Source organism: Mandrillus leucophaeus, unplaced genomic scaffold (assembly GCF_000951045.1).
Source record: "Mandrillus leucophaeus isolate KB7577 unplaced genomic scaffold, Mleu.le_1.0 Scaffold363, whole genome shotgun sequence".
Classification (NCBI taxonomy): domain Eukaryota; kingdom Metazoa; phylum Chordata; class Mammalia; order Primates; family Cercopithecidae; genus Mandrillus; species Mandrillus leucophaeus.
The window spans coordinates 857,040-871,718 of NW_012103843.1; the positions used below are offsets into that span (position 1 = coordinate 857,040).

Below are 14,679 nucleotides of genomic sequence, written 5' to 3' on the forward strand. Positions count from 1 at the left end.
ACTCACCTTCCAAAGTCCCCACCTCTTAATGCCAACACACTGGGGATCAGATTTCTACTCATGAATTTTGGAGGGACACAGACATTCAGACCACAGCAGTTATTGCTCAAAACAAAGGAGTAAAAGCTAGCAAATAATGTAAGTATGATGTATTTAGATTTATTTTAGTCATGCTCGTTGCCTTTTTAAGGTAAACTTTCTGGGTCAATTGAGCTATTTAGATGCAGACTCATATTTGAAGGTTCTGCTCCTCTACAATACCAGACTTATAAAAATCAGTGTGTTCCAATCATTCATATACTCAGCGAACATGCTGACACCTACTGTGGGAAGGATTCTGTGATATGGGCTGGGGGTGCAGACTTGCATCAGGCAGCTACTCTCTCAGAATTCACTGCCTGGCAGGGGGAGGCCAGGAGGCTGTCCCCAGCTAAGACACAAGGCATGACTTGTGCTAGGCCAACAGGGAGGTGCCGGGAGTGTAATACAACAAGGAGGAGCCACCACGGCTCACCGGAGGGTCCCCATATGGACCCACCATTGCTGAGTGTGTGTAAGAAGAAGACCAGGACCAGGGAGGTGGGTCTGAGAAATAGTACTGATTAAGCAGTCCAGGAAGGAACCCCTGAAAAGAAAATGAAGACCAAGTAGATAGACAGGAAAGGAGCCACAGGCAGGTCTCCCAGAGAAAGAGGAGGTTAGGAGGAGGGAGTGGAGTGGTCCACAGGACCCAGTGCCTCTGGGAGACGAAGGTAGAATCCACACCATCTTTAAAATGAGTTGGAGCTGGGCACGGTGGCTCATGACTGTAATGCCAGCACTTTGGGAGGCTGAAGCAGGTGGATCACTTGAGCTCAGAAGCTCAAGACCAGCCTAAGTAAGCAACATAATCCAAAAAAATTAGCCAGGCATGATGGTGCATGCCTGTAGTCTCAGCTACTCAGGAAGTTGAGAAGTGAGGATCGCTGGAGCCTAGGAGGTTGAGGTTACAGTGAGTTGTGAACGTGCCACTGCACTCCAGCCTGGGTGACAGAGTGAGACACTGTCTCAGAATTAAATAAAGAAATAAATAAAATTAAAACACGCTGGGAAGAGAGAAGAAGAAGAGGGTGGTACCTGGAGGGAGAGCTGGGCTAGAGAGAAATGTTTTAGAAAATCCATGTAAAATCCAAACACAGCAGATTATTTCAGAGGTCAACAGGGTGAACTATGGCTGGGAAATGGACCAACACAAAATATACGCTGTTGGATATCATGGAGGTTCGGGAAGGGTGGGACTCATGATGTGTTCGACAAGGCCATTGGAAACCTGGGTTGAGTCTGTGTCCCAGGAAACGTCCACTAGTGGGTCCCAGTGTGGGACCCACCCGCGACCCCCACCCCAGGAGCATGAGAGCAGGGTTCCCCCTTCCTGCCCCTTCTGGCTTTCTGCTCCGTTCCCAGACCCTTCTTCTCCATCACCCAACATGTTCCTAGAAGGGCATAGAACTTATACCAGGAGGGGACCTCCAAGTTAGGCAGGGGGAGAGGCTGGAGGACATGAATGGCCCCACAGTCCAGGCCCATTCACCTGATCTTGGCTCTGTGGAGGTGAACATGGTTGAGTTGCCCTTTTTGTGAAGAGGTGGTAGCTGCAGGTATGGACAACTTACATGTTGAACAATTTATATACTAATCGAAGTCAGCTCACTTTTTCCCTTGGTTTTTGGTTTCTGGGGTCTTCTAAGAGGGGAGAGTGACTCATGTCCTTTGCCCACTAGCAGGTGGCCTTGGTTTCAGTGCTGCTCAGTGGATTCTAAGACAGTATCCCAGGAGCCTGCTGGTATCAGCCCAGCAGCACATTTTTGGGGTCTCTGGGAATGAGCTTGGGAAGGTGAGTGAAGAACAACTGAAAAAAATGAAGCACATTTGTGGCTGAAGGTCATTTTCTGATGAATCACGATCGGGGGAAGCTATGGCCGCTCTTGCAGTGATCAAGTGTCTGCCGCCTGGATTCTTTCCTGGCACGTCACATCCACAGCTTCCAAGAAAGTGCTACTGTCTTACATGACAAAGTCATATTTGGCTCAAAGAAATCACTGCCAAACTGAGCAGCCAGTAAATTCTATGACAGCATTCACCATAATTCCCAAATGTAAACCAGATAGTACATTGTCATTCATAACCAGCGGACTGTCAGAAATCAGAGAAATGTTGGAGAGGCCTGCAGAAGCTGATCTGCTGCCCCTACGGTCACTGATGGCTTCCTTCATCGATGCAAATGCAGGGAGAAGTGGGTGAGGTGTAGTCCCCAAGCAGTCCCAGGCTGAGAGCCCTGCACAGGACTGGAAATACACATCAAGGTTCACAGGCTGTCTGGTCTTAAGGAGGTGACGGCAGAAGCAGGAGCATGTCAGTATATTCACAGCAGTACCCTGCATGCAGTTCTGTTTGCAAATGGACACCTCTCACTCTTGCATGTCCGGCTCCAGTAGAAGCAAAACTCAGGTCTCTCCTAGAACACATCCCAGCGGAAGTTTCTCTGTGGGGGATGAGCTTCGAAAGTAATTGTAATTTAGTTAGAAATTTAGATGTGAGTACCTGGTTTTTTTAGTGGGACTTTTTTTTTTTCTTGGTAATTTATACATTAGCCGAAGTTAACTAACAGTGCCAGAAGTTAACTTCTAATAGAATTCATACATTTTGTTCTCTCTCATGTCTTTTCTCCGTTACCTATTCTTCACACTTCTAAATTTAAGAAGTATAGATGTATAGATGTATACATCTGTGTGTGTGTGTGTGTGTGTGTGTGTGTGTGTGTGTGTCTCCTTGGCAGCAGTCCTAATTCCTTTGGTGATTACTAAACACTTGAGGACTGGTAAACTGTGAGGAATTGAATCTTGCAGGCTGCAAGGTAGAGGACCGGAGTCTGCCTTGCTCCCCTTATGCCTTCAGGGGCCCGGCAGGGTCTCCTGCTCCTGGGGCTCATCCTGCAAAAGGTGGCTGGTATCCAAGCAGCCCACCCCGATTGCCTTCCCAGGGAAGAGGGCAGGGCAGCTGTGAGGCAATGCTTCTCCATGGTGCTGGGAATCTCTGTGGTATAAACCCAGTGGGAAGAAGGAGATAATTTCAAATAATCGATATTTAGTTGCAATGACCGTGAAACCAGCCCTGCACGAGCACTCTCTGTGGCCCAGGGCTGCACTGCACCGCTCTGGTGGGAAAGCGGGTGCGGGAGGGTCCACCCCTGCAGGAGAGGGCTTGGAGAAGCTCCCTCCTGGGACACTGAAGAATGAGCGAGGAAGAATGATGCCTCAGTTCAGTTCACCAGGAGAAACGCGGGAAAGGCCAGCGTAGCGAGGAGAGCGCCACACAGCTGTGGAGATGTCAGCAGACACAGCAAGGGACGATGGACGCGGGCGCCAGCCACCAGAGTGCAGGGTAGAGAGGAGCTGCACCTAGAAAGCCATGGCACAGGCAGCCCCAGGAGGCCTGGGCATCACACCCACCCGCCCCATGGCACAGGCAGCACCAGGAGGCCTGGGCATCACACCCACCCGCCCCATGGCACAGGCAGCACCGGGAGGCCTGGGCATCACACCCACCCGCCCCATGGCACAGGCAGCACTGGGAGGCCTGGGCATCACACCCACCCGCCCCATGGCACAGGCAGCACCGGGAGGCCTGGGCATCACACCCACCCGCCCCACTTTCACTCTGCAGGGAGCAGAGGGGCCTTCATGTTTTTACATTAGAAAGGGATCAGAGAGCACGTTGGATTTCAGAATTTGAATGAAGGCAGCTAAGAGAGGGGATGCGTGAGGGTGCAGGGCAGTGGGGTACGCAGAGGCGATTCCAGAGTTAACGCAAGCAAGTAAGGAGGAAGTCCAGAGCCAGGAAGGAGGTGCTGGGAATGCAGAGGAAACGGCAGACTCCGGAGATGCTTGGCAGAAAGCCCATTGGAATCAGTGCCCTCCCAGTGCAGTATGAGGACGGGGGTCAGCAGTGTCTCCCCCATGTCAGGTTCTGAAGCCCGGCTTAAGGGCCTTGCAATTCACTGAGTTAAGGAGCAGAGAAGGAAAGGGGGGTTGTTTCTGTTTTTTGGAGTTTTGCTGAGAGCAAGGTTGGAGGAAATGAGGTAAGAAGTTCAACTTGAAACCTGCTGAGTTTAAAGTATCTCTAGACCCTCTCATCAGAGGCATCCAGGAGGGAGGAAGGAGCCGTCGGCCTCTGAGCGTTCACTGAAGCTGCTTGGTGTGAATGAGGCATCCCACCTAATGAGTTCAGAGGGAAAGAGAGCAGCAAAACTCTGACGTTCAGCAGAACAGGAATCAGGAAGGGGCCAGAGGTGTGAGGAGAAACCCAGGCGGGTCTGTGGCCACCAGAGGAGCCCATTCCAGGAGGGAGGGAAGGCAGCTGTGCTGGGACCGCAAGGGTCCCCAGGGCGGGGAGGTGCCCTCACAGCTGGGGATGGTGGCGTTGCAGACCCTTGGAGAAGAGTGTCAGGCCAGAAACCAGCTTGCCATGGTGTGAATGGCGGGCAGGAAACGGCTTTGGAATATGTCCAGGTTCTATTTGAATAGAGAAAAATTTCCCCCATCACCATGCTTCCCGAAAAGAGAGTGAACCCGCACTCTGGGATGTGAGGGCAGGATAGTTGGCTGCACCATCCCCAAGTTCTGCCCCTTCTCCCGCTCCTGTCCAATGTGAGAGGTGTTGCCACTGCAGTGTATCCAAAGTTCCAGGCATGCACGGCCGCCCTCTGGCCATCGTCAGGGTCATGGATCCTTTAGGAGTGAGGAAGCAGAATGTGTTGGTATGAAAGGCCTTTCATATGGCCGGGCGTGGACACAGAGAGAAAGTTCCAAACATCCTTGCAGCATTACTCCTGCCTGGCTGAACAGCACATTCACGGTGAGACAAACTCAGGTCATAATGAGAACAGAAGATCACAACAGCCACATGACATGCGTGCACACACACACACAGGCACACATACACACATGCACATATACACCTGCACACATACACACACGCACACATACACACGCATGCACACACACACAGACACACATGCACATATACACATGCACACATACACGCACACATACACACGCACATATACACATGCACACACACATACACACACGCACATATACACATGCACATGTACACACACATGCACATATACACATATGCACATATACACATGCACACACATATACACATGCACACATATACACACATTCTTGCACCCAAATTTCACAAAAACATCATGGGTGAAGATTTCTGGGAATAATCTTACTACGAAGCTGACCACTCAGGCTGTGGCGGGTAAATCACAATATGGATATTCCAACCCCAAAGAAAGCAAGAATGTACCGTGATCAGCGCAGACCCACCCTAGGTCTCTAGTTTCCCTCTCCCCATAATGCTCCTTGCTGCCTAATGAACCACGTGCATCTCTGGTGGTCTGCGCTGCTGCCGCTACACCTCTGCGAACACCAAATGCGCAGAAAGCGTATCGGGCGCAGCACGGCTGCACTCCATTGTTGCCTTCTATTTCGTGGATGAAAACTGCTGTTTATTTCTCTTTTAACAAGTGCCGTTGGGAAGAACCAGTGTTCTGGAGGCTGTTTTCGCCTGTGTCATGAGAACAGGGCGCCAGCTGAGTCACTCCTCTGGAATGGACGTTAATGTCACTTGGTTTCCTCTTACCCAGGACCCCAGGCTTCATGTCTGGACAGATGAGCCATGCATTATCTTTCCACCAGACTGAAGAAAGATCAGTTTCTTGCGGTTTGTTGTTCTTTTTTTAATTGCGGATGTCTGTTCAGCCTTCGCCCAAATAATCCTTCCAAACCGGGGAGCCTTAAGGGGAGCGCAGGATGTCCCGACAGCACCAGCCCTTTGTTAACCAGAGAGATGACAGACAATAACCCCGGCATGGTGAAACCCGGCCCACACATACACCCCGTCCCAGGGCCAGCGTTAGGGCCATCACGTGGCCCTGGTAGCCAGTGGCTCCAGGACCAGCATCAGACACTCGGTGTTACTGTGGACAGTAGCTTTGCACAAATTCCTAGCGAGGTGATTTCCAAAATATTAGATACCTTTAAAGACAGAGATGAGGAAGACCGAACTGGGATCTGGCTTTTACTCGCCGCCATTTAACCTTCCTCACACCAAGCTTCAAGGCAACACAGAGCGTGAGACATCCGTGAGCAAGAAATCAGGCTGTTGAACCACTCACGGGCCACGTCCCCTGTCCCCTCGCTGGGCTTGCAGTCATCACATTCAAAGTCAGCCCAGGTTTTTCTCTAGGCGTTGTTGCCAAGCTTATAATTTCGCATGTTCACAGCCAAATGTATGTTTAGATGCCTTAGGTTGCTGCTGACATCCTGAGGGTGTCTTCTGGTTGTAAACAGACATAATTCTGATCACTGGGAGACTCTGTTCTCGGACAGCCCCTTGGTGTTCAGTGACATGGACTCCAAGTTCACCATCTGATGTGTGGGCTTCTGCCACTGGCGCTGTCGTATGGCACCTCCCTAAAACCTTCCCATTCATACACGGTCCCCGGCACCTGTTCTTCTCCTCCCCTATCTTTCCTTTTCTTTTTGACGTCAGATTTGAAGCCACTGACACACCCTTGTGTTTTCTTCACGACAAAATATGTCACTGATGTTACTGTTACATCAGTTTGGTTTCTTCAGAAATCAAAACGGTGACATCTTTCTTCCGTCTGGTGGAAAGATAATCAGAGCTGATTTAACAGGAACGTCAGTCCTTTCCTCGAAAACCCAACCGGGTGATATCAGTGAATATTTCCATTTCCCAAATAAAGAAACTGAGGCTCGGGGAAGGGCAGTGACTTGCCTGTGGTCATAGAACTGGCAGAGCTGGGATTCAACCGAGGTTGCACTTCAAATCCGGACTCTTCCTTCTTGACCGCACGGGGCTCCAAATCCCGTGAATCCGTGTTTAACTGACCAGTGTTAAATCACTTCGGTTTGTTCACAAACCTGATGGCCACCATTCTGCCCTTTTCTGCTCTCAGCTGCCTTCTTCCCGATGTTCTTAAGCCCTCGCTCACCGCCTGTGGGGTCACTGCGGGGACTTCTACCACTGTCTCCCGTGTCTCATCCCAGCTCCTATCTGTGGTCAGCACCCAGGCCTCCCTACAGGTCTTCTCAGCCACAACAGCCTTCTCCTGAGGAACCTGTACCTCCACGAGGTGGCCTCCTGATTTCCCACAACTCCCCTGGAACCCACAGCTCGTCCTCTCCAAGGTCCAGCTAAACGCTGCTTCATCATATGCTTAACCAGCCAACCTTTTTAGCGTGCAGAACTCCACAGCTGTTTAGAAAATCTTCCTAATGCAGCCTGTTTTCAACAACGAATCTGTTCAGAGAAGCTAGAGAAAGCATAGATTATGTCTAAAGATTTCCCTGGAGTGTGTTAATATTTCAGAATATTAGCCTGCAGCTCCAGGGGCCTCCTCTGCATACCTTTTGACCGGCGTTGCTAAAAAGTAACAGAAATGACTTGTTTGGGTTTCACCTTTTTCTACCCATCACTCTGTAGCAGGGAGGGGGATTAATGAGCCATGAAATGGCTACAGTGGAGCAGGGTAGGGTTAAAGCAGAGAAGCAATGTTCTTAAATCACCTTTGCAGGACTGTGGCTGGCTTGGTTTTGTATGGATTTCCACGAACCCCAGGCATACATTGTTTATTTTCGCAGACAATTTGTCCGTCTGCTTTTGGCTTAATTCCCGCTTCAGGAAGATCAGTGGAAAAGATATATTCAGAATCTAAAGTCAGGTCTGTTCCTCAAGGGAATTCTGTATGTGGATGACAATGCCCTATGGAACTCTTGAAAAGCCCCATATGAATCCTCTCTTTTATATGGCAGCCGAATGGCCCAAACCTCTCTGTGCCTCAGTTTCCTCACCCATAAAATGGGTACAATGACAGTACCTACCTCGTAGACGTTTGTTTGTGAGGATTCCATAGGCTGACTGTTGGAAAGTGCTCCAAACAGTGAACCGCTCTAGAGCCTGAAAATGTCAGCTGCTGTTATAGCTTAGTCCCAACCAGGGGCCAAAGCTAATAACCTGAAACACTGTCTCATGGACCTCTGCGATGGGCTGGGTCTAACAGGTCCGCCAGTACACAAATTTGGAACACTTTCCTTTAAGCAAGTCAAAGGGAAGGGAATCGTTGAACAAATCAGTGACTGAGTTTGTTCAGCCACCCTGTAGAAAGGAAAATGGAATTCGATGTGCTCTTTTGACATCTTTGGAGCTCTGCAGTCAGGACGTTCCCCATGGGACGTGAGCTCCCCATGACAAATGAGGGAGCTGCCCTCTCTCCCACCGAGGTGAGTCACTGTAACCCAAAACAATCTCAAAATCTTTGACATCACTGCCGCTTGCAAATCTGTGCCTCCAGCCAAGGGCCGGTGGATGCTACCGCCTGCCACCTCGTGTTCACCACCAGGACTGCACGTCACTACGAGTCTGCTGCCCTCATACCCCGGCACAGGAACGGTAAAAAGACCAAACAAAAACGTGTCTTTTTTGGACATAAGGTTGAAATCGGATTTTAAAACAGAGACATTCAGTAAGCATTAAACATCTTCCTTTTATAGCTTTCTCACAGACCTACATTGGCAAACTCACCCCTTTCCTCCATAACCTTTAAGCCCTTGAGTCACAGTAGCTGCCCTGAATTGCTTACGCAGGTCTGGCTTATCACTGACAGTTGTCCTCAAAACACTTGGTTCAAATATTACCAGAACTAAATCTGGGGGAGGGAGTCCTGGCATTCCAGAGCCCTTGCCTCATTTTCTAGCGGGATCCCAGCAGATGGTCTGATTTATCTAATCAGATGCTGAGCGCGGGCCTCACTGACCCAGCCCTTCTTTCCACAAACAAGTCTGGTGGTCTCCTTTTTTATGACTCCACTTGAGAGGCCTGGAAAACATTCTCCCTGATAATGCAGGTGATAAAACCAGATCATCTGGTGGAACGAACAATCAGAAATTCCACTGGGCGGACACAGGGCTTAGAGAAGAGTTGAGATTGTGGATGATGTTTTCCCGTAGATGATGGTGAATGAAGGAATTGAATGGAGGGTGGGGGGAACCAAAGGAGAGGGTAAGTCCTCCACGGCATGAGCTGCTGATGCTCGACTTCAGAAATTGGGAAGTCATTATAGTGGTCAGAAATGTGGTCTAAAAATAGAAGATTCCATGTGGAAAGAACATGAATTTTGGAGCCAGGCAGAGGGGGTAAATAGCAGTGCCATAATGCATGTGTTTTACAGGCAGCACATGGAGTGTGTTCTGTGTGTCAAATCCTGCAAGAGATGCTGGGGACAGAGTGTGAATGTGGGATGGTCCCTACCTCCAAGGGCCTCGCAGCCCCACATGAAATGTGGGTACAGAGATGTAACGTGGCAGTGCCCTGCAGTGTGCCTTGGGGAAGGAGCTCTGGCCGCCTCCTCCAGTTGTGAGGAGGGGAAGATGCCCCCAGAGAGCCCGTGCTTGAGTCACATCCTCTCGTGCCCTTGAGAGCCGCAGGCATTGAGGGCTGAGTGTGCCATGGCCCCCAGGTTCCAGAAAAACTGGCCCAACTGCTAGGCACTCAGCAGACTGGAGCGTGGAGCACACTGTGCCAGCATGGGAAGGGGTGTGCCAGGGCAGCAGGGGACAAAAAACCCCGAAGGCCATGGCGGGGTGGGGTGTGGTGACTCGCAGAGCCTGCAGAGCTGACACGGTGGCTTGGGGGCAAAACAGACAGGGCTCTCAGAGCCCCCCGCCCCCACCTTCCCTTCACAAATGAGACATGAGCCGGCAGTGCTCAGCTGCGGGGAGCAGCCCGGACCGTGACGTGGAACCCTCGGGGCGTGGGAAGCAGGTGTTGCTGCATGCAGAGCACCACTGGGTCGAGGTGCTGTGGGTGAGAGGCTCGCTCATCTCTCGGGGCTGTCCCTTCACCTGTCTACGTGACAATTAGACACACTCTGTGGCTCCCAAACCTGCCTGTGAATCTGAAGTGCTTGGGGGCCTTGCCGAAAACATCAGTTCCTGACTGGGTGGTGGCTCATGCCTGTAACCCCAGCACTTTGGGAGGCTGAGGCAGGAGGATGGCTTGAGCCCGGGAGTTTGAGGCTGCAGTGAGCTATGATTATGCCACTGCAGTCCAGCCAGGCAACAGCAAAACCCTGACTCAAAAAATATATATTACATATATATAAATTCCCTGTCCTTTTGTGGGTCATCAGCATGATGCCGGGGCATTCACACTCATGTGTGAGACATGCCTCTCTCAAAATTTGTTAAGATGTCAGCACATGACCCATCTCACATGAAAAACTTAAAAAGAAAAAAACAAGCAAAAAGAAAAATACATATATAAATTCTTCCCAGGCTCCTTCCCTTGACTCCCAAACTGCTAGACCAGAAAATTCACAAGGTCTGAGACTGAGACTCCCCGTAGTTGGTACTTTGGCAGCCAGCCCAGGCCAGTCCTAGGACAGGGACCACTTCAGAACGATCACCCGGAACCCTGTTAAAATTCAGAACAGGAGAGGGCCCAAGCGCCCTGATTGCTAATGAGCCCCCAGGTGACTCTCAAGCTGCTGACCCCCGATATCTCTCTCAGACGCCCCAGATGCTCTCTGAGGTCCCTTCCAAGTCCAACATTTTATGAAGCCTTTGGGAAAGTAATCAGTTATCAATGCAAAGAGCGGAGATGTAAATGTGAAAAGTGATACTCTCTTGGTCTAATTTCAAATGGCTATCACTGTCTGTAATCTATAAGACTCTTGCTAGGGAATGAGGCTCATGTTTGCGTATTAAGGAAGACAAAGGTTGTTTTTGTATCATAATGTATGAGAAAGAAATATTCTTTTATCCAAAATAAAATGAATCTATACTCTAGGTAAGAACTTTGGAGCCGTGTTTCTCTTTAGTTTCTGTATGGTAGGATTTTTTTGTTAATTATCTTTTTCCCCTGTCTTTCTGTAGCAGCAACACGCTGGGTGAATCTCAAATGCATTGTGCTAAGTGAAAGGAGCCAGGCTCAAGACTGCACACTGTATGGTTCTATTTCTGTGAGTGTCTAGAAAAGGCAGACTACATGGAGGGACAAACATGAGGGATGGACCGAGGTTTGGAGAAGGGAGCGTTTGATGACAAAGGGGCAGCGCCCAGAATGTGGGTTGATATGGAGCTTTTCTGTCTCTTGCTAATAGTGGTGGTTACACAACTCTGCATTTATTAACGACACACCAAATAACACACCAAAAATGGGAATTTTATTGTATCTAAATTAAAAGATAAAATATTTTTTAAAGGAGGAAGAAAACAAAGTCAAACTAAAATAACAGATAAGTAGGCAGTAGCCAAAGGAGAAGGAGGACAATGGTGGTTATCAAGCATTTTCTAACAACAGAAAAGGTGGAGTTCTATTTAAAGCATGTCCTATTCAGGAACATTTCAGATAAAGATAAGAGGGGGAAAAAGCTGTACATCACAGCCAGTTCAAACCCCCTCCCCATGCCCACCGCTCCACCCTTGGCTCATAACCTTTTTTCTTAGTTGGCCAATGTGGTGGTTGCTTATTTTATCATAGCAGAACCAATTCAATATAATGCTAACTCCAAGAATGTTTTTCTCTCATATATATAGACTGCTTTTCAGTCTAAATGCAAAATAGATATAACTTTTGGTCCTGTCCTTGGGCTGTGCCACAGATACTGAGCAGTCACCCTGGAAGACAGGCGGCCTGCTTGCTCACCTCACCGGGAGCCCGCCTTTGGAAAGCTGCCCACACACCTTTCCTCTCTGCTTCCACCTGGGGCAGACTCTGCGGGGCTGTTAGCTGCTTACTACCTGCAGAGGCGCATGGGGTAATGGCAGGCACATGGTGCAGTGGGAGCACACCATCTCGGCCGTGAGTCATGCCATGCTCTTGGGTGTGAAGATGACCTAAGGATACCAGGAAAATATTGGCACGTGCAGTTGGCACATGAAAATTAGTAACCCGCGAGTGAGGTCATCAGTATAGACAATTAACTCTTGTAATTGCCAGTCATCGTGTAATCCTGGTAGCTCAGTAGTTGTCCCCTATGCTAACTGTCACTCTCTAACCATGTAAGTGGAGGCCACCACCACAGCATCCGTTACTTCTTCCAGGCTACGTGAGGGTGATGCTCTGGGCATTGAAACACGGCATGTCAGCGGTGCTAAATTAGAAAGAGCGTTTCATGCCCATTCGAGGCCTGACAGCCAAAGCTCTCTGCACATGGAGCCTGTGACTCCAGAATCGGCTTCCTCCTGGCCCCTTCCTCAGGTGCAGTCTGGGCTCTCAGGGCCCTGAACGCATCCACAATCAGACTCCAAGACTTCTTAGAGGACAAGTGGGCTTAGGAAATCACGTCAATCTATTACACAATGATTCACATTTAGGCAAATGAAATGTCTTTATTGCTAAAAGCACAGAGATAATAAAAGGCTTTCCCAGAAAGTCAACTTTTCCAACACATGCCAGGCAAAATCATATCCAGACTATAAAAAGTTTGGGCTAAAAGCCATTGAGCACAACTGCCCATGTGCTGCCTATTTTTAGAATAAGGAGCAAGGGTTTTCAGACACTGATACTATGGGTGGGGAAGAAGAGATCATCCACTTTTTCTCTGCTTTAAAATGTACACCTACCCCAGTCAAATCATTTCAGAGAAGACTATATAATAGCATCTTAGAATTATAGGTAGTACCTTCTGAGATCTGAAGATTTGTCTATGGAGATAAAGCACGACAGAAACCAGTGGCTTCCCTGACTTCGCCTTCACTCCTCAATCTAATTCGGTCCTGACCCGCTTTCAGTTCTCCTGCCCTGTGGGCTGTGCCCCAGACAGTTTCTCGAAATTTCTGTCAGGATCACCGTCAGACAGACCACATTCCGTACAAGGAAAGCTAGATCTTGATTTCTTCAGATTATTTTCCTGGCAGACTTTTTTTTTTTTTTTTTTTGAGACAGAGTCTCACTCTGTCACTAGGCTGGAGCGCAGTGGCGTGATCTCGGCTCACTGCAACCTCCGCCTCCCGGGTTCACACCATTCTCCTACCTCAACCTCCCGAGTAGCTGGGACTACAGGCGCCCACCGCCACGCCTGGCTCATTTTTGTATTTTTAGTAGAGACAAGGTTTCACCATGTTGGCCAGTGATCCGCCCACCTCAGCCTCCCAAAGTGCTGGGATTACAGGCGTGAGCCACCCCGCCCGGCCCCTGGCAGACATTTTTAAAAAGCATTCGGCTAGGTGGTTTTTTCCAAATGTCACTTTAAAGGTGTACACTCTCCTTCCTTTTCTAACTGTTCTGTATCACGTAAGCTCCCTTGCAGGGATACCTGGAAGGGACATAATCTCGGCCACCGGGCAGCGTGCCTGTGATGTCACGCTTTGTCTTCTTCATCTTTGCCTTTCCTCAGCTCCTTTTTTGTTTGTTTGTTTTTCGGTCAAGGTTACTGAGGCATAATTGACATACAAGTCATTGAATATTGACAAATGTATACAACCATAGAACCACCAGAATCATGCCATAGAGCAGGTCCTTTACCCCAGAAACTTTCCTTGTACCCTCTCAGTGAGTCCCTCCCCTCCACCTCCAGCCCTGGCAGCCACTCGTCTGTTTTCTGTCTTTAGTTTCGCCTTTTCTAGAATGTCATAAAAATAGCATCCGACGGTAAGTAGCATTTTGTGTCTGGCTTCCTTCACATCGCAGAATGCCTTTGGGATTCAGCTTTACTGCTGCACACGTCGGGCACTTGGTTCTTTTTTATTGCCGAATAGCAATCCCAGGAGTAAGCTCGTTTAATAAAACCAGGATGAACACTCTCGTACGGGTCTTGGTGTGGACATAGGCCTTCATTTCTCTTAGGTATATACCTAGGAGCGGGATTGCTGGGTTCTGTGAACTTTAGAAGAAACTGCCAAACTGTCTTCCGAAGAGGCTGCACCCTTTTGCTTTCCTGCCGGCAGCCAATGGAATTCAAGGTGCCATCCTTCCCAGCTCTTGGCGTGGCCACCTTTTTCTGTGTATATTCACCATTTTAGTCCATCACAGTTACAGCTCTCTGTGGATTCAATTTGCTTTTCCCTAATGACCACTGAAGTTTAGCATCTTTTCATGTGTACAACTTCTTTGGTGAAGTGTCTGCTCAAATCTTTTGCCAGATTTTGCAGTTGGGTTGTTCATTTCTTTAGTATTAAGTTTTGAGAGTTCTTTATATGTTCCGGAAGAAGTTGTTTATCAGATATGTATTTTGCAAATACATTTCCCAGTCTGTCCCCTGCCTTTTTATTTTTAACAGTATCTTTTGACAATCAAACCTTTTTAACCTAGCCAACTTTTTCTTTTATAGGTTGTAATCTTTGTGTCTTATCTAAGAAACTTTTGCCTAATCCAAACTCACAAAGATTTTCCCCTGTGTTTTCTTCTAGAAGCGATATAGTTTTAGCTCTTACATTTAGGTCCATTTTGAGTTAAGTGTCTGCATATCAAGTGACATAAAGGTGAAGGTGAAGGTGTGTTTCTTTACATGTGGATGTTATTTACTTTGTATTGACACTAGTGCTATAGTCTGCATCAAATAATTTTGGAGGGCAGAAATTCTAAGGGTCCATATCA

At 48.7% G+C, this 14,679-nt stretch overlaps 1 protein-coding gene across 1 annotated transcript in view; it reads left to right on the forward strand.

Annotated features, from left to right (window-relative positions):
- The window catches only part of COL4A2 (collagen, type IV, alpha 2), a 220,499-nt gene that overhangs the window by 95,095 nt on the left and 110,725 nt on the right, over positions 1 to 14,679 (forward strand). The gene's annotated exons all lie outside the window — the stretch shown is intronic.